We start from the raw sequence: 24,890 nt of genomic DNA, 5'->3' as shown, positions 1-24,890 counted from the left end.
TACAAGTGTCATCAGTGAAAGTCATTGTTTTCAAGCGAAATGATTGTGGTTAGTGGTGGTCGGCTGCTTCCACTTACTGACACTTTAGCACTCATAAGCAATTGACCACACGCTTACGCAACACCCACAAAGCAACCACAGAAAGGGAAGTATTTCCTCTCAATAAAAATGGAATATAGATATACAAATGCCTCACTGGAATCCTTAATGAGACACAGTAAGATCTGTAAGTATCATGAGCATTAATGCCATGCACAGGACCTTTGGACTGTTAGATTGCTCTGTAAGCTCTATTGATCTGGCTTTATTGGCTATTGATTCCAAAGTGCTGTACTGACACAAGTGATTGGTGAAGAAACCATAACAGTTAACAAAGACAGATGATCTGAAGACACGGCCAAGGGAAGAGCCAAAGAAAAAAAAAATACTCAAAGCAGTTAGCTACGGTACCTAAAATATTATTCAACACACCTTAATGAGAGCTGTTTCGTCTATGATGGGTACATAGTTGAAAAGTGTATTTGCATGAGGTATTAGAGCGTAGGTGTCAGGTAGAGGGTAAATATACAGAATTGGATTCCCCAGTCTGAAAGGAACATTTGAAGTAAGAGTTCAAATGTAGGATGAGATCAAATTCCCTGGGATGGTACATTTGGGGGGATATGACACAGCTAAATCCAGTTTTCAACTAAGGAGAAAAAACACACTGCTCAACATTTTTACTTTATAGTCCTGAAAAATTGCATTTCTAAAGTTATAGTCAGGTATTCTAAGATTTTGGTGTACAAAATAAGAGTTCTATTAGAGATTAATGGCACATACAAATGTGCAGTAGCAACAGTTTTGCAAAAATATTCATATATAATGTTACTGAAAACTATTTTCTCTTTGAGGAAAGAATCAAATAACACATTATAATGAAATGACTTGCTTTGTTCAGTCAATCTGTCAAAAATCCTAATTGCTTTTGCTCGACCAGTGCCTTTAGGTGACTCATAAAACGCATTCTTGTATATGATAATGACATAATAAACACATTTCTTTACTATCAATAATTGTAACTGCCACAAGATTACAGATTATTAAAAAGCCCATTCTCCATTAGAATAACTACATTAGCAACCACCCCTCTCCAATAATCATCAATTGCGGAAAATTGTATTACTAAAAAAAAAGAAAAGAAAAATAATGTATACAATCAAATCAAATGTTACAGTTTGCATATTGCATATTGCATGACAAGTGCATATTTTTCATTGAAAATAATCAGAAAGGCAAAGATATCTAATTTGGAAATGGAAAGTATCCTGAAGGTAAACAGGCAGATAATCGATGAATAATATGAAAATTCTTTCATTGAGATGAGATGCACACTTTAGCATTTTTGCTTTCACTCATCTGCACACGCAGCTGTCTTTTTAGTGCCGCACCATCCTTTGCATACGTAACAAGATATCATCTTTGCACTTGCACTGCTCAAACGCGCAAACATATAAAAAGACCTTCTGTTTCCTGTACATGGACGAAATATCTATCAGTGGACAGTTTGAAAGCACTGTTATTTTCATGTCAGTTCACAAGGCTCATAAAAAGGTTTTATCCAGTCAATAAAGCTATGTGTCTGCTAACTCGTGTCCTCTGTTTATACTGGCACTACACACCAGTGTTTAATTAAAATGTGTAGGTGCTCTAAATGGATTACAACACAAATTGGACATAGCAAAGTCATGCATGGTGGCAAACTCATAGCAGTAAAGATTGATTGAAATGATTAGGTGCAGCACGTTGTTGTTTAAAGATAAAATACGCATGTGACTTTGTCATGCAATTAGCACAACAAATGAGATGCCAGATTGTATTTAATTACAGTATCTGAACCATACTAAGTAGGAATGGGCGAGTACCGATACCAGGTATTGATAGCGGGCCAATACCCGGCCTTATTTCAAGGTATTGGTACTTACAACGGCGACCAATACCAGTACTGACTGATATCTATTGTGGCTGTTTTATGATCAGGAACTAGAAATGATCATTTAGAAAAACTGAAAATAGCCTTTAATTTCCTGCAATTTTATTGGAAATGCTATATTGAATATATGGGTTTTTCTTTAAAATAATCTGTCATTGTTTTTTGGGGTTGGTAAATTTCATGTATCAAAAGTACAAGCACTAGTACTTTTGATGCATAAAATGTCCCAAGAGTGATATTGAACTTCCCTAATATTGAGTTATGTTGTGTATAAAATGTGTTAGGTACCAATATTTCTTTTTGTTCTTTCTTTTTTAAACCTTTAGGTACTGACTAGCTACTGGTAAACATCTAAACAGTATGAAAATGTTTGCTTCTTGTTAATACCCTCTTATTTTTTTTTATTATTATTATTATTTTTTTATTTTTTATTTTTTATTCACAGGATTTACAACCAAAAACACAGAGAGCCTATACACATAGTTCAATGTTGTTTATTGTGAAGTTCCTAGCGGGGAATCAGGTAATTGATTTTTGCGCTTTACGACACCACTCAGGAAAACTTACTTTGACTGCGAAGTAGTTGCAATACCATTGAAAGTCAACCAAAAAAATAGCATGCTGTTAACCATCCTCTGAAAATGTTCTTTGTCTTTCAAATAGGCCGTGCCTTGACAGTACAAAATGAAACAGCCCATCTGCTCTGCCCCTGTGGCCTTGGCCCGGGTTCTGCAATGTCCCAATAAAATCAAAGAAGGGTAAATCTTGCCCGTCTTTGTAGTGGGTATTTTGCTGAACCTATCCATAAAAACACATTTCAATAATATGGCCATGGTAAAATGTCAACACACACGCACACACACACACTACTGGTATCATCAATTTCTCAGTTTCCTGCTGCAGCAGGCAAAACACGTCTGTCCCAACTAAATATGGCATCCAGTTTCTTGCATCTCATATGGGTCAGTTACCATGGCAACCATTGCATGCTTATCCATGTAGCCCAATATTTACTCCGCAGACAGTTTCCTGTTTGCCTCTGAGCTGGGTAATGACACTGGCCCACCTGCTATATTCTATATAACTGACAAGATCTATAATAAATGAAGTAAACACAGGCCTTGACACAACCCGGGTCATGTGGTTAGCCGTTTTTAACAACACTTGGCATGGTGCCAAGTATAAAGCAAGGTAGGGAAAACTATCAATCATGCAGTAGACTTCATTATATGCTCATTAAACTATAGTAACGTCTGTGTAGTTTGGTTCATTCGCTGTCTTTATTACCGCCCCGCAACGTACATCTAATATATGTCCTCCTTGGTCAGATGCCTTCAAATGTCTTCATTATTTATGTAACACACTCACACATTATGCTCTATAGTTCACTAAGGAATTAATTTGCCATGACCAGCCGTAACCATTTTAGAAATGTGCTGCAGTGTTGTCTTGATTCGAACTGTGGAAACTCAAAAGTGGAACATCCCCGAAATCATACCATTTGTAAATCGTAACACATCAGCATATAGCGGAAAGAAGTGAAAGCAGTACTAAAAATGTCCACAAAGCCACCGCATATCGAGGAAACACAAATATGTTTTGACGCGAAGAGCGCTCAAGGAAATGAAAAAACAGCAAAAGTGCAAACTGCAAATCTGGAACAGCTTCAACGGAAGTTAACCAAAAGTGGAAGCAGACAGGGTGAAAATATTTTTTAATTATGAATGTATATGATATAACCACTGTAACAAGGCATAGCCCTTCAATGACTTATAATGATCAAATACGTGTCCTCTGCACACCACATCACGATTGCAATGTAACAAAGAATTAGCATCACTAAAACGTTATCAATTTATTCCAAATGTTCTCATTTGTAACAGCCTATAGAATGGCCCATTTATATGTCCCTTGCGTTGGGCAGAAGGATCGTAAAACCAACACTTTTCAGGAAAAAAACAAACAAGGGGGAAAAAAGGATGTTTGTTAAAACGTTGACATTACATCAAAGAGAACAAACTATTTTCAACACTTTGCATTAGTCAATAATTTGTAAGAATAACAGGCCCTCAAGGGGTCCGACATGGTAAATGGACTTTCACTTTTATTGTGCATCTACAAAGTACTCAAAACGCTTTAACACTGTCTCCTCTCTCCTCATTTGATCTACTGATCACGCAGCATCGGGAGCAACTGAGGGTTCAGAATCTTGCTCAAAGACACTTGGACATGGTCTCCAGGGCTGAGGATCGAATTTAGAACCTTTGGATTGGGAGATGACTACTCTACCCATTGAGCAATGCCACCCACTAGCCACTGACAATAGCATCAATTTGTGGAAAAAATGTGAAATTGACCAAATTTGGACAAGGTTTGGTGCCACCCTAACTGACACACTGTAAGATGTATACCATCACAGGTATGGGGATGCACAATATGTGGATTATGTTTTTGTTGTATCAATACTTCTTGCACCAAAAAAAGAAGAAACAACTGTTAATTACCCTTTTAAATGGTGTCACACTTTTTGCAATTGTGGGATGAGCAGCAGAATTGGTTACGCCCGTGAAAAATTTGATCAATTGGATGATTGAAGTCTGTAGAACCATGACATATTGGCAATTTAACACTTCTGTCAGCCTCAGTAGCATGAGAAAGAACCATACACATTCTGGCACCACCTCTTCTTGCTGGTCACCAGCCTGGTCACATACTGCTGCCAGATGACATCTTATTGTTCTATTAGAATGTGTCATGTAATGTGGTTGTGTTGGTCAAAAACAGCATGACCAAGCTGACTCTACAAATGTCCAGATGGGTTAAGGTCAGGACTGCTAGCAGGCAATTCCTCCCTCTCCATTCCCAAATTCCGGTTGCAGAATCTCATCCTGATATCTAGGGGTGTGCCAAAAAAATCCATTCTCAAAAGAATCCCGATTCTCATTTAGTACGATTCAGAATCGATTTTAAATGTCCCAAAATACATTTTATTTAAATTATTTTATACTGTCTTGCCTTTGTTTGTGTGTGCCTTTATTTGGAGCGCTGTTTATGTTGTACCCAATTTGGCCACTTAGGGGCAGTGTGGTTCCACGCGGTCTAATACCCTGTTAAGTTGTTGCCACATTAGAGAGTAGAAGGAAAACGTCATGATCAAGTTATTCCAATAAGAGTTGTTTTTTTGCAGTGTGGAGCCATTCTTTTGAGTGACAAAAGTGCCACGAGTAGCGCGCTAATTGGCATTAGCGAGTCAGACTGGAGTAGATCATTACAATTCCTTGCACATCTATAGATTGAAGCAAAAATCCTTGTCAATCAAATCATTTTGAATCAAAAATCATTCTTAATCAAAAATTGATTCTGAATCAAACCGCAGACCCAAAATTCGGAATCGAATCGTGAGACATTCAAAGATTCCCACCCCTACTGATATCTCTTTGCATTGATCTGGCTTGCAAGCCTCATTTTTCCAGTGAGGGAGGTGCCCCCTACACCATCATACTGCCTCCACCAAAAGATGTTGCACTATTGGTGCAGCTATTAACACAGTGTTCCTTCTTCCCCATGTCTTCTCCACACTTTGACCATATGATCCAAATGCCGTGGGCAGAATCTGGACTCATCACTGAACGTAACATGTAGTGCATGTATTGCCGACACTAGCAGAAATTCAACACAAAAGTCAATAGCAACAGCAAATAAAGCTGCTTGATGTTGGCAGTGAAGATTTGACATTTCTTTTTTTGGAGCTCTGCTGCTCATCTCACATAACTGCTATGAAGCATTGTTACAACAAAATGAAAGATCTACCAAACACCAAATGTACTTACTTTTTGTGTGAAGTTTTCGTGGTCTTCTCAGGGTTTTAGTCACTTCTGCTTTTAGTGCTAACAGTGACTCATCATAATAGTGATGTATTATATGCGTCTTGGCATCAGTGCAGTCTGATCAAGACTGAGCTAAATTTTTTCTTCTTAGCAGAATAATGAGTTTTGACATTAGAGTGTTATTTCTGATGGAATATTATCCTAGCACTTTACAAATTACTTTAATTGAAGCGACTGTTTATAGGATGTGTGCATAATGGTACACCCACGCAAATGGTGAAGGCAAAGTTGAAAACGTAATTATTTTTGCATCGTGGAGGACCTCATCAAATGAATCTATGGAGTGAGATTAAACATAAAAGAAAATGCACTAAATTAGCTATTTTGCTTAATTAGATTTTTTTTAATGCATTGTACTCAACGTTGTTGGCAAATAGCTCGAAGCGCATGTAAACAGACATGCAGAAGTGAACAGCGTAAAAGGTTAATGCTAGTTTGCCAAAGTAAAACGTGACTGTATTGTGTAGCCTCAATAATCTATTATCATGGTAACAAAAAATACAATTGCAGTGATGCAACACGAGAGTGACCATGTTTTGATTTCCAAGAACACAACACTCGACCCGGCCTCGACACTTAGGATACTCACAGATGCCATACATTAGAACTATTTTAACGTATGCCTCCTCTGTGGGTAGAAAATAAGACCCAAAAAAAAAACCATAACTCTTTTTTGAAGTCTTACTTGACAAATGAATAAATAATGACATCAATCTTTTTTGCCTCAAGGTCTACTTCAAAATATTTCAAGATCAATTGTCAGTCAGCTAAAATTTTATAACCTTATTTGAGTTGTATTTGACCCGTTCAACTGGTAATGTAACTCACCTCTGGGTCAAACGACTTCGATAATGTCGGTGAAAGACAGACGAATGAAAAGGATGTCATATTGCTTACATTATATATTATATTCATATTCTGTCCCATTTTAGCAGCGAATGATTTTCTCAGGCACTCGCGCATAGTAACAAAACATGTCCAGGTAGAAGAGGACAGTTGGTCACCCTATGCAAAACTTGGGAAACATGGTGTAATGTCTTTTCCTGTGACTCAATAAGACCAAAAACATGTGTTGAACATTTTCTAAGATAAGGTGACCATAAAATATATATATATATATATATATATTTAAAAAAAAAATATATATATATATATATATATATATTATATAAAAAAAAGAGGACACTTGCCCCGGCCTTGAAATTGTGGTATCAGTCGCAGTTACACAGTGTCACGCAATGCCAACCGGACAGTTTCATGAATTTATAAACCCCCCGGACGCTGAACATGATGTAAGAAAATGGTCTGTCCCAAAAGAGGACGTTTGAATATGTATTTTACAGCTCCTCCGTCTGGATATCTGGAGGGGACGGTGTATAAACCATTTTGGGAAACCCACACAGCATATGATGTTAAATTTCTAATGTCCGATCAAATATGCAGTAAGCAGTGTTATTTTAACACTATTAGGATAGAAAGTTACACTGTCAGAGTAAATTTCCTTGAATGTTGGTGATGTTGGTTGTAACCTGAATAGCACTAACTTGAGTGACATTTCAATAGCGATACATTCAGCTGTTGTCAGGGCGGTGTGATTCAGTGTTAGATTGGTTGTCTCGCAACCTTGAGAGTGCGGGTTCGATCCCAGGCCAGTGTGACTATGTCAAGGTGTCCTTGAGCAAGATACTGAGCCTCCAGTTGCTCCTATTAATGCTGTGTGATCAGTAGTGAAAATGTAACATCAGGAAGAGTGATTTTTTTTAACCTAATTCCGGTTACTTAATTCTGTCTGTTAGCGAGAGCCACTACATCGTGCTAACTTACATTGATGTTTCTGCATTTGGCAATTTATTATTATATTATATTATTAGTATGGGATTTTTTTTTAATGGGCTTTAGGTGAACTGATGAATACACACACGCTCGCACGCACGCACGCACGCACACACACACACACACACGCACATACACATACTCACCCACATACAAAAAAAAAAAAATATATATATATATATATATATATATATATATATATATATATATATATGTGTATATATATATATATATGTGTGTGTATGTATATATATATGTATATATATTTAAAAAAAAATTTTTTTAATTGATTTATTTGTTTGTTTTTAAAAAAAAAGGAGAGCAATGATGATGTCAAATCGAATGAACAATACTGAGCTCTCCTGAGAAAAAAAAAAGGAAGAGTGCTATACAGTATAAATGAAGTGCCATTTACCAGAGTTAAGTGTAGTTTGAGTCAAATCTGACACTAGTGTATTATACTCATGTAGTTTGGCAGACTTAAATGTTTAACACTGGCACTAGAGTACTTTCAACACCACTCAGTGTTTACCAGTGCAGATTTTTAACACTATGTAGTGTTTTAGTAACTAAAACCTAAAGTAAATGTGGACAAAAAGTGTCCGATTTACACGCATTGGTGTGGACACAAACACTATTTTAGTGTTCGATTTAACACTGAGAGTGTTAATCTAACACTGTCGATTTTGCTGTGCAGATTTAAGAGACAGATACTGCATTGTGTAAGAAATATTGGGTGAAGGGAAGAAGGTCAAAAAGGATAGAAGTGGAGAGACTAATAGATGCAGGGAAAGAGCGAGTGGAGGAAGATTAAGTCATTAAGCAGCACCTATACCAAGAAGCTTGGGGTCGACAGGTCAACTCTGAGTCGCAAGTGTCAAGTATCAGGCCACTACCACCTGCACCTTCGCAGGTAATTGCTCTTTGCATGTGTGTGTCTGTCTGTGTGTGTGTGTTAAATGAGTCAATTTTGGCTGCATCTGTCCCTCATCCACACAGAAATGGAGGCAACTGAAGCGATTTAGCCAAGTGACAGAGAAAGACACTGCAATGATGGATGAAGAGACTTAGAGGTGAAAAAGCGAGGATGATTTTAGAGTGAAAGCAATGTAAAACAGAGGAAAGGGGATGTAAAATACAATGAAGCATCAAAACCAGCCCTCCAATTTTTCAAAATTCTCTATGTCTGCCATGTTTGAAACAACTTTTAGAGTCATAATTTCCCCAAAAACATTTGTTTGACATTGGTAGATTTGGATTCTGAGGTTAAAAAAAATAACAGCAAAAGCATGAAGATGTAAGAAGAGAGCAGCAAAGCAAATGGATGCTTTCAAAGCCCGCTTTTAAAAGAGCCTGTATGGTAACTATTGATTTTCCATTCTCTCTAATGGACTTTATGTGCCCTATATATTCATCTAGAGCAATTCTACATTACTGGGTCACAAGCACTTGCGCAGCAGCATCCGAGGTTAACTCACTAAAAGCAAAAAAATTACCTCAACTTTATGGAACTGTAGAAATGTGGTTTGTTTATCATACACACAGTTTGTCCTCTCTTTTAGTTTGCTTCAGTTTGTGTCAAGATCATGACCAAAGACGGCAAATACTTGTGCTGATATGCTACCGAGTTTACACACACACGTACACACACAAACAAACACACACTTTCATCAACGTTCAGCTCTTGTCGAATGTAATAGAAGACATGAAGGAAAGACAACAGGATAATAGGATTATTATTCTCTTCTAATCTGTCTGAGTCAGCAGCACTCAGTTTGTGTGTGTATGTGTATTTAATTATATTAAACAAACAGCCAATAAGGGATGGGAAAACTGGCAGCACCGAGTGGTGGGTAATTGCTTATACAATATGCATAACATACATCGTGCATTGTTAGTCACATCTTTTCAAGTAGGTTAGAGACAGGATTAAAATGTCTGCTGTTTCCAGTAGTCAACATTCAACACATTAACACAACATGATCAAACTAATGGCCAGTGAATATTCATTATTTGACCAAAACAGTTGGATTCTTTTTAGTGTGGTGCTTTGTTTCAAGGAAAGAAAAAAGGCCCAGATTTGTCCAAGGGAACACTCACTTACGCGCTAACAAATTAGTCCTATTTTTCCATTTATCAAACTAAGTGGCATTGGTTTATCGAAATCCTAATGGACTGGGCTACTTTATCTTGTGTGAAGCAAATACTGATTTGACCAAAGAGCCTCAAAATAGAACCGTTGACATTAGCCAAAAAGTCCATTTGACGTCCTAATGCATGATCCCTGGCCAACTCTATGGATATTGTATAAGGTCAAATACAAAAATTGCTAGCATTTGATGGACATTAAGTGTGAGTCTGTTAGTGCAATACGTGAATGAGTCAGCATGTCATTGCCATTAACTGTTCACAACACACATCATTAAATGCCATTCCATGACTTGTCTACCTATATGATATATATGATACATTCATCTATTTTGTCTAGTTGGGCGCTTCTACAAATCTGCTCCAATATACAGAAAAGCACAGCTGAGCTGTAGAGGCCAAGAAGACATATGGGAACACACTTAACATAATCTGAAATACAATGCAAGCAACAGGAAAGAAGCGATGGAACCTGAAAAGGATCCCAGTTGTGTCTTTGCCACGGGCAAACTGGTATCAAACTGTAGGGTTAAAAACGGCTATATTATCCATCTTAGTCCGTCGCTAGTGATAGTCAAAGGTAACCAGCTAAGGGTAGCACCTAGCTACCTAGCACCCAAGGATGCAAGCCAGAAAAGGTCCTTGCCGTAACCGGCAAGGTCGAAGTAAAAAAAACATGACAAAAATCCAAACTAGTCGACCTTGCGTTTCAATAAATCACTGGGCGTGTCATCCACTTTGCCAAATAAAACGCCCCCTTCCCCAGAGTATGTTAACCTGGTGGTGTTATTTCAATCATTTGGGACATTCCTGTAAAGTAGGCTACAATATAGTGATGTTGGAAATGTCACTGTGGATGTGTAGTCAGTATGCCAATAGCTGGTTCTGTCACTCTAAATAGTGTAATATCATGGCAGCAAGGCAGCATTTAACTTTCCAGCGAAAGATAAAAATGTTGGGGCTGGATGCAGAACATAGGAAAAAAGCATCAACGTTCTGACTAACGTGCCACTGAGCAAATCCAAGATAGAGCAATGCACAATTCTATATGGCAGAATGAAGGCCTATATGGCAAAAATAAGTGACTAATACAGGACCATAGCAATTGACAACATCGCAAGGACCAACCCATGGACCTAACCCCAAACCACACAATTTATAAGAATCTGTCTTTAGACTACAATGTATGATTCTTGCTGTCCCTGCCAATTATATACATCACACCATAGGAAGCAAACAACATGACTGAGAAGTCGTTTTTATGTCATCATCTGCAGTCATGGTTTCATAAAATTAAATGTTCACATATCCAGAACCTTGCTCAACACATTCATAGTGTAATACAAGCAGGAACAAACCTAAGTACAGAGAGTGTACTCTGTGCTGTCTTTTTTATGTACTTATTTTTTTATTTCAGCAGCAAGCTGAAATAATTCATACGTCAAGGGACACTGTTATATGCTCTGATAGTGTGGCAGGTATAAACTTGGAAAGACATTGGCCAGCCAAGCTGGTCTGACAGGTGTTCCAATGAAAGTTTTGTAGCTGCACTATGAGAATATATACCACTACTGTGAATATGTTGATTGAAGGGTGTCATTCAAGTAAATACGGTATTGTAGCCTGGGAATGACAAGTGGTATGCAAAATGGTGCCGATATACAGCAAAGTAAGCATTCATTTTATGGTATTACACTTCATGAGATAACACATAGGTTTCTCAAATTTAGCAAATTGATAAAATGTAGGACGCACTCACAAGCACGTTCACTATGCCAACCTTGCTATCTATTATTTGGGTTTAGTATGTATTATTCAGACCCTTCGCATTTTTGCTTGCCTACTCGTCCTAGAGCTACAACTTCTCTCATCATTTCTCACATTTCAAATCTCGTCATCGTCTTCTCTATCACTCACCACATTCTTTCTCGCTCCTGTGTGCTCCAAGTTATCTGCTGTAAAGTAGATAAGCATCAGTATTTCAGCAGCGGGAGGAGAGGGATAATAATACACAACATGCTGGAGTGAAGGTCGAACTGCCTATGTTATCTGTGTGTTTGTCTGAGTGTGTGAGTATGTTGGTTTGTGTGTGTATGTGATTTACAATCCCATCTCTTCTGTCTTTATCTGTATTCTTATCCAAACCTTGGCAACCTTTCCACAGAGAGTATAGACACTATTAGTGTCCACACAAACACACACAGGTCTGAAGAAGTGCTATATCAGGACAGAGTGGCTATAAGATGATGCACTAAAGTACAACTGACATCACAGTTGCTCCTTCTTATTGGAATCCATTTTATTTCTTTGCAACCTCACTCTCTTTTATTGTACCCTTTGTTCTTTCTCACAATAGACTAGAAATCAAAAATGCATTCTTAAACGTTTTGCATTATGGTTTCCGTCAAGTACGTATAATATTAACAGTCAATGTGTAGACTGTCTCTTGAATGAACTGCTATAATAGGGTGAGCAGATTTCCACATTTAAAAGCTGTGATAACGCAGTTTCATTGAAAATCAAATAATAATAAAGAATTAACTGTCACCAGGAACTGTTCATAACAAATTTAATCGCTAGTCAATCTGGTGACCAGTGGCTGTGTTATTGCTATAGCTAATGCTAAAGGCTATCTTCTTGATTTCAAAGCTTCAACGGTGAGTCAATGCACTCACCATTGTCCAACCTTACTCGATCCCGGCAGCTATTGAAAGCTGGCTGTAAACATCGCACCGGTTCAGCTTTGTAATAGGCCCGACACACGGGAGGCCACAAACGACAGCGCAAAACGTACCTCATCGCCTCACAGGTCTCAACACACGGGACGCGATAAGCAGCGGCGATGGCGACAGCGACATACGTCACTCTCGTGTTTCAACAGGTTGGATTGTGTAAAAAAATTGGGGGGAATCTAAACATTTTCATTGTAATGTAAACACATAAGTTTCACTACAGTATATAATAATAATAATAATAATAATTATTATTATTATTATTAACTGTTCGAAAAACTTTAATGAAACTTACAAATTAACCTTGTACCAACAAGCTCTCATGCACCGGGCTTTTTGTTGACGTCATGGAAATGATTGCGTAAAGTATCGTACAAAAAATGTTTTGTTTGTTTGTTTGTTTTTACAAAATGATAAACGCTGCAAAATTTTTCTCATCCATTTGCTGGATAGCCCACTGTGAAGCATGACCTGCGTTCATTGGCTCATCAATGAAACCTTCGCTGATTGGTTGAAGCCCTGGCAACAGCAACAAAAGTTGAACATGTTTAAAATTTCTAGTATTGCGTATCGGGCCTACGCGTGCAGGTCTATGCGTATGCATGCGATTTTTCACATATACAAATGTCGCCGAGGATGAGGGGGAAGGCAATTTCCGCCTTGTCGCCCTGCTTCCTTAGGAAATGAATTGAGAGTGAGCGACGTCGCCTCCCGTGTGCAGAGCCCATAACGCTGGAAATATGCCACCAGAAAAGCGCAGCTTGCGTTGGGTCTGACTAGGTGACCGCAGCATTAGGCTAGTAGGGCTACATTTCTCACGATTCTTAAACACGAAGACAGGATGTAGTTCTAGTTCCATAGGCCAAACAATTGGTTTGCTGACTGGACTAAAAAAAAAAAAACGGGAACTGCGTAAAATACTTTATAGTAATACACACACACCTGAAATGGTAAAACTGTCATGGCCACGTCAATAACAGATTTTCCCCAAAGACATGAGCCAGAGCATCTGGAGGGCAAAGAGAAGAAGCTGAGTGGTTCCTACCATAACCAATATAAAATGTTAACAGCCAAGGTTATTTCTTTACAGCAGCCACAAGAAAACACTCAAATACTAAACGTAAAACATGGCTTGAAAACACCTTTCGGTCTCTTACGAGTGTTATATGAATAAGTTATTATTATTCAGACCTACGGTAGTGAATGGGAATACATTAAATTAATTAGAAAGTGTTTCCTCTTCCAGGTACTTCACTCTACGTGGCACTTGTGTCAAGGAGATTAAAGCTTTTATAATACGACTATGAAAAGAAGAAAATACAGTATGGGGTTTACACATACATTTATGATCTCCTTGCTTGTTTAGAGTATTGTTTTTTTCCCTCCTTTTAATTCACTAAATGTGTGTGTGTTTAGTTGGTGTTTGTGTGTACGAGTGGGTCTTCATAAGAGACAGCAAGTGCTTGTGCACCTTAACACATCTCTCCATAAACTTGAGTGTGTTGAGTCATCCGCGCCCGGCTGCTTTTCTGTACGCTCACTATGTAAGAATGTATGTTTTCACAATTTCTTATGCAACCACACGAATTTGCCTGCATAGCCAAAGACACACACACATTCAAGCAAAAGCACGTGCGCCGACACAGTATTGGGGAGCTTCTTATTTAGTGATAAAAGGCAAGCCAGAGGGAGCCCAGTAATTGAAGTTCAGTGCACGAGGCTTAGAAGCGCCATGCATATCAAGGGTAATAAGAAAAAAGTTATTATTCACCTCAAAGATGCATGAATACGCACTCGAACTGGAGCATATATATTGATTCACACAACAAAACTCCCAAATCCACAATCTTGAGCGTTGGACTTTTCCAGCTGAACCAAATTGGAAAGATGATGAAAATCAGCACATGGTGCTGTTGCATAAGCAAATAATCCTTGAAATTGTTGACTTTCACACTCTATATCCTGCTGTTCCGCTGAATAGATCAGAGCCCTCTGTCTGTCTTGCTCTTTGGATGTATTAATTGTGTTGGCATGAAAGAACTCATATTCCACTTTGGAACACAAGCCAGAACTGGCGCTCATTCAGAGCCTAATGTTATTCATAAGTGTTCTCAACTGCATTATTATGGAACTGCAGCATAGAGACGAAGATCTTATATTTTCGCTGTGGCTTTTTGCAAAGTATTAACTACTGACAACAATTGGAGGATATTGGGTGAAATCACAAGATTTCTAAAATGGGAACCTAAAATGGGAAAACACAGCAACAACTATGGCCCTTTACGGCAATGCCGTAACACTTGTCTCGTTGAAGCCTAGCTAATGGTGAGTAATACTCTTAATCATTTGTTTTTGCTTCTATGCCAGTCCTTTCAAAAGATGTCATAAAATTAAAACTTTAAGCAGCAAGCTATGGTTACCGCTGCTATAGCTAAAAAAAAAAAATTGATTTATTATTTGAATTATTTTTGAGTGGATCTGAAAGGGATGATGGTGGTAAATAAATATCCACTTAAAGTTACTGTGAAGTAACCAGATTAAAAATTTCAGCAGAAATGATTCTGGCGCCATCTGAAATCCAAATGTTGACGTTGTGTCTCACGCTGCTACTAGCTAGTTTGCTGCTAAGTGGATAGCTTCCATATGTTCGTCACTTATGATGTAACTTTAGGGTCTTTTATATGAAAGATGTGCTTTTAGTGGTTTGTATATTTACAGTTACAATAGACTACACCGCACCGGACACATCAATTTCATGGACAAAACTCACCGGCTGCGATCCAGCAGCTCCGTCGAGAAGCAGAAAGACTTCCTTTGATTGAACTCACCGTCCATTCTAAAAAGTAACCGGAATTTTTATTTTGAAACTGCGGCGGTCTTCCTGTCCCGCTAGATTTTCGTGTTCTGTGCTAGTTTGCCATTTGATGGATGCGTCGTCCGGCAAAAATAGAAAATAGGTCTATACACGTGCGGCGAGCTGGTCCGCAGTCGATCCGCAGTGCACACGCAGCCGCTGTAATTTGAATAAGCTGATAGAATGGAAAACAATTGGCCAGAGCGGAGCGCAGACGCAACGCACACGGATGCGGTGTAATCCTGGGGTAACACACTGGAGCAAATTATTGTCCTTTTGTTAAGATGATCTTCTGCTAATATGCTAACCTTTATCTGCATACCAGGTCAACTTACATCACCTATTTACCACAATTAAAATGGATTCCTTCGCCATGATTGGACAAGGTAAATATTGAATGCCAAAACAACGGGATAGGGGTATACAATAAGTTTCTCATTACTCGTCCAACATTTGTTAAACCCAATGCTGGCATTGCAATCATATATAAACTTATCTATTTCCAGGATTCCATGTCGCTTTTAAAAGCACTATTTTAAGCACAATATTTAGTTTTGCTTGGTTCAATGTAAAATGTAGAGGCAACTTCTGTTTTGTAAGTTCTCTGTGTGATAGAAGCCAAGGATAGACATGGCCCATAAATGCGACCCTTGGATTTACACTCAATTACTGGAGAACGACGTGCACATCTGTATAGGAGAAAAAGCCTAATGTTCTTCCTGACATGCAGTCAACATCTCTCATATGACCATTTATTGACCTTCAATTACTGAACTGCTCTTGCATTAAAACGTTGTGTAAATTTGAGCGGTCATTACTGGTCCTGCTGCTAATGCAGAAATCATTTTTGTGTTGCGTATATGTGGGCATACCGTCATCATGAATCAGAACCAGACGCAGGGTCAAGCCCTGTAATTCTCCAACCCATGTCTAATAAGTGGATTGGTGATTTATCAATATGGACTCCTCAGAGACCATCTAATCATAACACATCTTCACCGATGCGCTCATGTGATTTTGCACTCCCAACATCCATTAATTCAAGTCAGGAAGGACACCAACATATATCATAAGGACTTTAAAGACTATGTAATTGTGAGTATGTGTGCAAGTATGGGTGAGAGAGCATGGTAAATATTGAATGAGGTTGGGATTTATTGAATTGACTGGTATCTCTGGTAAAAGTATGGATGCATGTCAAGTATCAATATTGGGTAATATTTGCTTCAAATTACAGTAATTACGTGTGTGTGCGTGTGTGTTAACATAAAACGTTATTTTACTTTTTCTTATTCCGCTGTTTTTCGTTCTTCAACTACTTCTACATTTCTCGACCGATTCAAAGTATTCCAACTTCAACATGTTCCAAAAGTTCATGCTTTGCTGGCTATAGTTATTCTTATTCCAGTCATTTACGGTTTTCTCACAATTAAACATTTTTCATTCCAAAATTCCTCATTCATTTCCAATGAGGCATTCAACAATTCACACCATTCGATATTCAAATGTTCAGCTCATTCAATCCGTCTTGCAATCATTTTTCAAGATTGCCCTAATTGCCATATTGCAAAAATATCTATCTATCCACATTTATCATCTAGAAAAGTTGCCACTCATTTAGAGGTTATGGGTTCAGGTTAAGACTGGAACATCTATATTTTCCCAAAAAATTTACCTGTAGGTGTTGTATATGAGAGGCATCCTTTCACACCAGAAAAAAAATACTATAACCATACCTCACAACGAATTAACATACCTGGAAGCATATTCCACATTGGTATACACTAAAATAGAGTTTTACATTACACGTACCACCCTGAGATTATGATAGGTACTGAGAATGTGACTGCAAAGATACCGAACAATTACACTTGGCCTGAAATGACTGCATATAATGACAGGAGGATATGAAGGAAAAAGGAATGAGTTGGAAATGAAATCAGTCGTTTGAATTTTGGAGGGCTGACTGGATGATTAGATGAAGTCTCATGTGTGCACACAAAATGGAGGAATAAGACCGATGTCTCTGGAAAACTGACAGACTGGATAGAAATGTAAATAACTGAAACTATGAGCCTTGGAAGTGGCTGTTGTTCTCAAAAATGTTAAGTGTTGACTTCATTAGTTCGAGTTTAAGCTCAACATTTGTAGTCATGCATATCCATGAGTGGGGCTGAAACGAAAGCCATGAAACTACACTGTGATAACAATGTTTGTCATTATAACGCTCTGCTTTTGACAAGATTAATGCAACTGTATTAACTATAATATTCAAAAATTCTGAATTTGGATGGATTATGTGTTTTTATCACATTAATCCTAAATGTAGTTAATGTAGCCTGGTAATTTTCCAATTTGTGTTTATTCTTGGAAGAAAACACCTGACAGGTGCAAGTAATAAAATATTCATTATATGATTATTGTATTGTATTCTAGTACAGCCATTGTACAGTGGAGCAAATGATACTGTAGCTCAATGTCCCAAATCAACTAACAACATTGTTTGAGCTTCATCCAGCTTTCAAGATTGAGACTAATTTAAATGAGAGTCTTCTGGCAGCAAATTAAGATTTGGAAGCTGGGTCAGAGATCGTTAAAATGAAGATGGTCAAAGCAAATTAAATGGTGTGCTAAAATGTAAGGTCACCTTTGAACATACCTTTTAAAGATGTAAAGTGCATAATGAGAAAAGCACTGTGTGTGTGTCTTGACATCTCTCACAGTGTCAGGGGCCTCTGCTCTGATCCCTCTCTTCACCTTTTTAGGGATTGAGGGGAGGTTCACTCTTCCTTCACGTTCGCTCTTTCATCTCGACCCCATCATGCCATCCTCTAGGGGAGGGCAAAAAGAAGGGGGGGGGGGGGCGGCAAGGGCTAGCTTTTTATTCATCCATTGCCTCGCTTGTTCCTCTCCACCTTCTCATTGCCTCTGCATTTTTCAAGGCCTTATCAGTCCTCTCTGACCTACAAACTTTGCTTCACTTTCCTCTAACTTATTTGTGCTCATTCTATCCCATCCAATCTGGCTTTATTGAAAAATGATGCAGCACGCTGCCTTGTGTGGACTTTGCATGTTCAGAAACAAAATAACTTCTGGTTTCGATAACATAAAAATGTGCAGCATAATCAAATTCATATATGACATGTATATTCCTATATAAATCCACTGATTAGATGTGGATGACAATGAGCAAGGCAACATAATAGGAAGGAAACTGAATTAAACACAACTGAAAACCTGACATTCATCCATAGATAAGGTACTTCAGATTACAAGGTGCACTGTCAATTTTTGATCAAATTAATGGATTTAATGCGGTATATGTCATAAGAAGTGTGGGCGTCAGGCTATTTCTTGTTCAATTTGTAGTTGAGCTGTAATGTGAAGAAGAGCAACCCTCCTCGCCGTTTTCTCACCATCCATCCTTTGGAACCGAGTAAATTTGACAGCTTTCAGTTCCCTTGAGTTTATGAAATTTCCATCATCATTACCTCAGGGACGATTAACACTCAAGTATGGGATGGATCTCTTTTTCAGCTCTACCCCACACAGACTCTCATGTGATTGACTTAGAGTTTATGTACGACACGTGTTTTTAAAAATATATCCATCCATCCATCCATTTTCTTGGCCGCTTTTCCTCACAAGGGTTGCGGGGGTGCTGGAGCCTATCCCAGCTGGCTTCGGGCAGGAGGCGGGGTACACCCTGAACTGGTTGCCAGCCAATCGCAGGGCACACAGAGACGAACAACCACACTCACAATCACACCTAGGGACAATTTGGAGTGTTCAATTAACCTGCCATGCATGTCTTTGGAATGTGGGAGGAAACCGGAGTACCCGGTGAAAACTTTAAAAATATATATATATTTCAATTTTCTACTTTGGCTACCACTCAAGTAGGGTACTTCATTACCTCAAAGTTGCCTTTCATTTCCCGTAAGTCACATCTAAAGCTTTCATTGAGTCCCCCTCTTGCAACATATGGGCAGCTCGTTAGAGTATGACTGTCACATTTTATTTTCATCCATCGTTCTCACTCAACCTATTATCCTTGTTTCTAATTATTAACACACAAAAAGCTATCTGAAAACAGCAGAAGTGAGTACATTCGTATAGATTTTTTTCATTTTGCAGGTATTTAGCTTTTTTAACGTTTTGACGGCAGTGCGTCGTGACATCTAATAGGGGAGGTGTTGGCGGAGTGATTTCAGAGTGACAACAGCAAAAGATTTTGGCTTTGGCAGTTGGACAGTAAACAACATGTGGTGTCCCCAACTTTGGGACACAAGGCAAATGAGATACTGTGACACGGTAACAACGGACAGCACAACGATGGCTCGAGTTCTCCAACATGTAGAATATACCAGGTTGATTTAGGGTGACCAGATTTTCAAAATTAAAATACACTACAATTTCACTGAATCAAATATACAATATATTCTCACCAGGAATTTATAACACATTTAATTGCTAGACAATCTGATGAGCGGTGATTTTTTTTTTTACTTTAGCGAATGCTAAATGCTAGCCTGGTTGACAAGGCTTAAAACCGGGATGTCTGGTCCATACTTGTCAACTTTGGGCCGTGAAAATTAGGAGAATTTTTTTCATCGACATGCCCTGGGGGGAGGTAGTGTGAGAGGTGAGGGCGACGGACCGGCGATTACTATTCGTCATTTGTGACCGTAGGAACTATGCATGCACGGCAGTTGGCAACGTGTGACGATGAATATTTATTGACTGGGGGTGGGGGGCCCGAAAATGGTCCGGCCGTTCACGAAACTCGCAAAAATTTGTGTATCTGGTCATCTCTTTCACTATCCATCCAAACCAGGGTGAAAAGGCACCAGGCTGCTACCTACTTGGTAAGTCTCAACCGGAGCTTTCACTGGGCCACCATTGACCTTGTGCCTTCCTGTGCCCCGCCGTACAGTGATCACCATAAAAACCAAGTGCAATGTGAAAACAGTGTGGGATCAGTTTCAAACTTTGTATTTCTCTATATGCCCAGTGATAGATTGGCAACCGCTCCAGGGTGTAGTGCACTTTTCGGCCAAAGTCAGCTGAGCAGCAGCTCCCCGTGACCCTGAACAGAATAAGTACTTATAAAATAACTGGCTGGATGTTACAAAATTGAAAGCTGAGATCTAAATATTTAAGTTCGTAAAACACAAAGATGGATCAAATAAATGTGTGGTTGGGGATGCAGTGGATGGCCTTGAAATTTTAGATCACAATCTTTAGTTTATATAGTTATTTGCCAGTTTCAGAGAAAATATACTTGAGGGAAATTAGTACCACTGAGTTAATACTGTTTGAGGGAGAGCTGACAGATTAATAATACAAAGATATGCAACTGTGATCATCTCAGTAAAACACATCAATTGAAAAGTTACGCCACTTTATTAATTTAAATCTCTTAGAATAATGATCTGTTTTATTTTGCTCTGAAGAAAGACTTATTGTCTTCTCTAGATTATATATATTTTTCTGAGATCTTGTCCTGTCAAAGCTTCCACAGTTATGCAAAGATGCATTCCCTACTGACACCCATGTCGCCGTACTGTATTTGTGCTCATTGCAGCGGCAGCTGACAGCTGATATCCTCTCACATATGAAATGCAAGACCAAACCATGCACAATCATGGAATGTCACTGAAAAGTGTCAAAACACCAACACGTGCAAGAGGATGCCAACGTCAACAAGATATTGCCTGCGCTAACTAAGCTGCCATTTTATACATCATGGCTGTGATGAAAGATGAAAAAGCCAATCCCATTGAGCCCTTAAGTATAAAATGACTACCATCTTCCTGCTGTGACGTCTCACCAACGTACAAAGCATCTGTCTGCATATCTGCAGTCTGGAATGGAGCTTTCCACAGCTATGCCAAAGCCAAAGGCCGTGATGTAAATTCATTATCATCTGTCTTAAAGATGAGAAGCCAATCTGTCTGAGAGGTGTCTGGAAGGCTTCGTAATACCGGCATGACAGAATGAGCAGGAATGAAATGCCAACATAGTCCCTGGAGTGTGTTCTGTGTGTGCGCGTCTTTTGGAGTGAATGGAGTATGAGACAGGAGTGTTTATTGTGCATGTGTGTAAGATGGCTTTAATGCACTCATTACAGCACTTGAAAAACAATGGCATGTGTTTATATTGACTAAGTAATGACCAGGGTACTGTTATTGTACTTCATATTAATGCATATACGGCTTAATTTTTTTCCTATGGGAAAACGTTTGCCAGTGTACTCATCTGTAGCCCAATGGGAGCACCAAGATAATTCGTAAGGTCCATTTTTGACCCAATTGAAGCAGCAATTACATAGCAAGCAGCCACAAGATGTTTGCACAAGCACAGTAAGTGATTGCCTGACTAAATGGATGCTGACTAGGTGAAACAGAGGAGAAATAAAAGTGATAAAAATGCCAAAATATATATAGCCTGCTGTAATATGTTAAAGGAATGCAAGTACAAATAGAATGCAAATCTATCTCGGTGTGCAATTGACTGGGGAGCCATTCTGAGCATCTTTCATAGATAGAACACTCAGAGATTGGTCTTGGTCTGGAGCTAAGACTCTCAAGACCACTTTTTGTGTGCTACTGTCTCTGAAACAACTCTGTTTAACTCATTCAGGATTTACTCTCGAGAAACTACGAAGGGACACACATAAGATCCGAGTGCTATGAATACTGGAGTTCACCGATAGTAGTTGGCAACAGTGAAAATATTGCTCTTGCCCGCTTGCACCAGTTTCAAAATAAAAACAGCACGTTTACATTTTATTTTGACTGTGACGTCCAGTGTGTGAATTTGGCCAGATAGAACGATGTGTAGTAGGTCAGGGTGATTAAGGATAGAGATGGATATGTGTTAACTGGTGTCAGTAGCGTGCTGGGTAGATGTTTAAAAAAAAAAATACTATGAGCAGTGGATGAATGAGGAAAATCAGAGACTGAATAGTAGAAGAAGCAATTGTGGTGTAGTAAGAGAAAAGCACTAAAGAGGATTTAAAAAAACTGGAAAGGCAGTTGGCCTTGATCACATAAATAGCCTACTCACTATATTAAAACACTAAAAAGTAATACCAAACCTATTAAAAACGAAACTGAAACAAAGCTTAAAAATTTAAAAACTAACCAACTTGCTCTAAAAATTACTGTATTTGAAAAACCAATTTCATGCCACCAATTTCAAAATGAAATAAAAACTAACTATAATGAAAAATCGGAAACTATTATAACCCCGATTAAAAGAAAGCAACGAAAGGAACTAGAAATGAGACAAATAGAAAAATTAGCAATGAAACTTTTTAAGCAGACTATATAGCCTGCTAAAATGTTATGGATTCTCGTGTACCTCACACCCTTCCATAACATTTTATGGTCATTAGATTCATAGTTTTTGTATCACCCGGGAACAAAACAAAACAAACAAAAACAATATAAACACAAGTTATAACAAGTGAACATTACTAGGGATGGGGCGAGTAACAGTACCAGGTAATGGTATCCGGTCAATACCTGGCCTTATTTCAAGGTATTGGTACTTGCGAGTAGCGACAGCAGCTGATACCAGCATCAGTTGCCCTCTTGTGTACGACCAGGAACTAGAAATTAGAAGAAGAAGTTGCCATTAATTTCATGTAATTTTAAGGAAAAAAAATGCTATATTGGGATTAATAGATATTTCTTTAAAATTATCTGTCAGTGTTTTTCGGAGGAAATTGTATGTATGAAAAGTACTAGTGGTATCTGTCCGTATTTGGTATCGGTATCGTGACAACTTTAGAGTTGAGTACTTGTACTGGTATCGGTCTGAAAAAAAGTGGTATCGAACATTTCTAAACGTCTCTGGAAATCTGGAATAGTAAAGTATTCAAACATTGTGCACATTGTGGCAGGCTGGTTTACTTGCACCTAAGTACTTTTTGACCAGTCTCACAGCTTTCAGAGGAAATGCTTCATTTTATATACAGAAAACATCGTTGGAAGTACTGAAAACATACAATTTGCATTATTAACCAATGCATTACTTAACAAGTACACTTTAAGTCCAAGCACATCACTGCTGATGAAGATGATGTACTGATGGCATTTGCCACAGTTTAAAACTATTTTAATGCACTTGGATTAGTCTTTTGAAAAATAGATGATGCTCTATTAATAATGCCATCAGTTTCAGGAGTTATATTTCTGCTGTTTCAAAAGGCTCATGTTCCCCAAACTGCTTCTAAGCATTTACATCAAATTCTGTGGCGTCTGTTTACCTACTCGTGTCCCGCCTCCACACCCGGCCATTAAATGTCGCTTCTGCCTATTTAAACAGCACTGACTTCACTTAACACAGCCACGTCGAGATCCCACTTGTACTTTAATACTGTATTGGTGGGAGGCAAAAGTGCACATGCTCTAATGTGCCGTACAGACAGTCAGCATAGCTCAACATGGCTCTGTGTGTAGAAGCTTAGGTGCACTTAGTCTAAAGTGAGTCTTTCGCATTAGCTTCTCAGGTCTCCATCAAAATCAATAGAGAAAATTGGTCTGGTGGATCCCCAGGGAAAGTTACAATATGTGGTGGGACTTGCTTTGCGTGTGTATGTGCGTGCGTGCGTCCTGGGACAGACTATTGAGTCCAGTAGGCAGGATAGAGAAGAGTAAGCTTATGGGATGCCATAATGGATTCCTCAACACACGCCTTCCACTGACTCTCTTTCTCTCTCTCTCTCTCTCTCTCTCTCTCCCTCCCTGGCTACTTTTCATTCCTTCACCCCTCAATTCTTGGCATGACCTCACCTCCTCAGACTCCACTCTTAAGACCTCTAAGCTCTTTAATCCCCCTCTTCTCTTTGCTCTCATCTCATCTCCTCCTGGTCCACCTCGCTCTACTCCCTCAAGTCCTCGCTATCTCCTCCCTCGCCTTCTATGACCCGCGGACATGGAATGCAAAGTACTTGGTTTGCCCTTGCTGAGGGAGATGTGGAGTTCTCAGTGGCTATTTACCTGGCGAGTGTCACAAATTAAGGACATCACAAGTGACTGAATTAGGAAGAAGAACCATAGGTCTTTGCATGTGAAATGTTCAATTTTGGAAGTTTTTAAGTTGAATGCATCTGTTGTTTACATCTGTTGAGGTAAAAAAAAAAAAAAAGCCTCTTAAGTCACACAAATTCAAACAACTGCCGTGAATGACACAAGACCTCAAGGGACATCAACACTGAGCTCTTTCTTCCTCTTTTGTGTGTGTGTGTTTTTTTTGGGCATGTTTCCGGAATATTAACTGTGTTAAGATACAATTTCACTCCAGTCCAGTAGGTGGTGCTGTTCTGGTCTGGTCATTTTCCCATGTAGCCAGCAGCAATCAAAACAAAAATGATTTTCCGTGTTTGGCAGTGCTAAAAAAAAAAAAAAGTGGGCTTTTCACACCTGCATGGTTGGCAGTTCAACTGTAATTTC

General features: G+C 38.7%; 1 protein-coding gene across 2 annotated transcripts in view; it reads right to left on the bottom strand.

Annotated features, from left to right (window-relative positions):
• The window catches only part of sgcz (sarcoglycan zeta), a 265,996-nt gene that overhangs the window by 184,491 nt on the left and 56,615 nt on the right, over positions 1–24,890 (bottom strand). Inside the window, exon 1 of one of the 2 annotated variants that reach the window (XM_077571992.1) lies at positions 22,959–23,049. The exons of the other annotated variant lie outside the window; for it this stretch is intronic. The gene's annotated coding sequence lies outside the window, so the exon portion shown is untranslated. Of the gene's footprint in view, positions 1–22,958; positions 23,050–24,890 lie in introns of those variants that run through there. 2 annotated transcript variants of the gene reach the window in all.

Source organism: Vanacampus margaritifer, chromosome 7 (genome assembly GCF_051991255.1).
Source record: "Vanacampus margaritifer isolate UIUO_Vmar chromosome 7, RoL_Vmar_1.0, whole genome shotgun sequence".
NCBI classification, from domain to species: domain Eukaryota; kingdom Metazoa; phylum Chordata; class Actinopteri; order Syngnathiformes; family Syngnathidae; genus Vanacampus; species Vanacampus margaritifer.
This window is presented reverse-complemented; position numbering and strand designations above follow the sequence as displayed.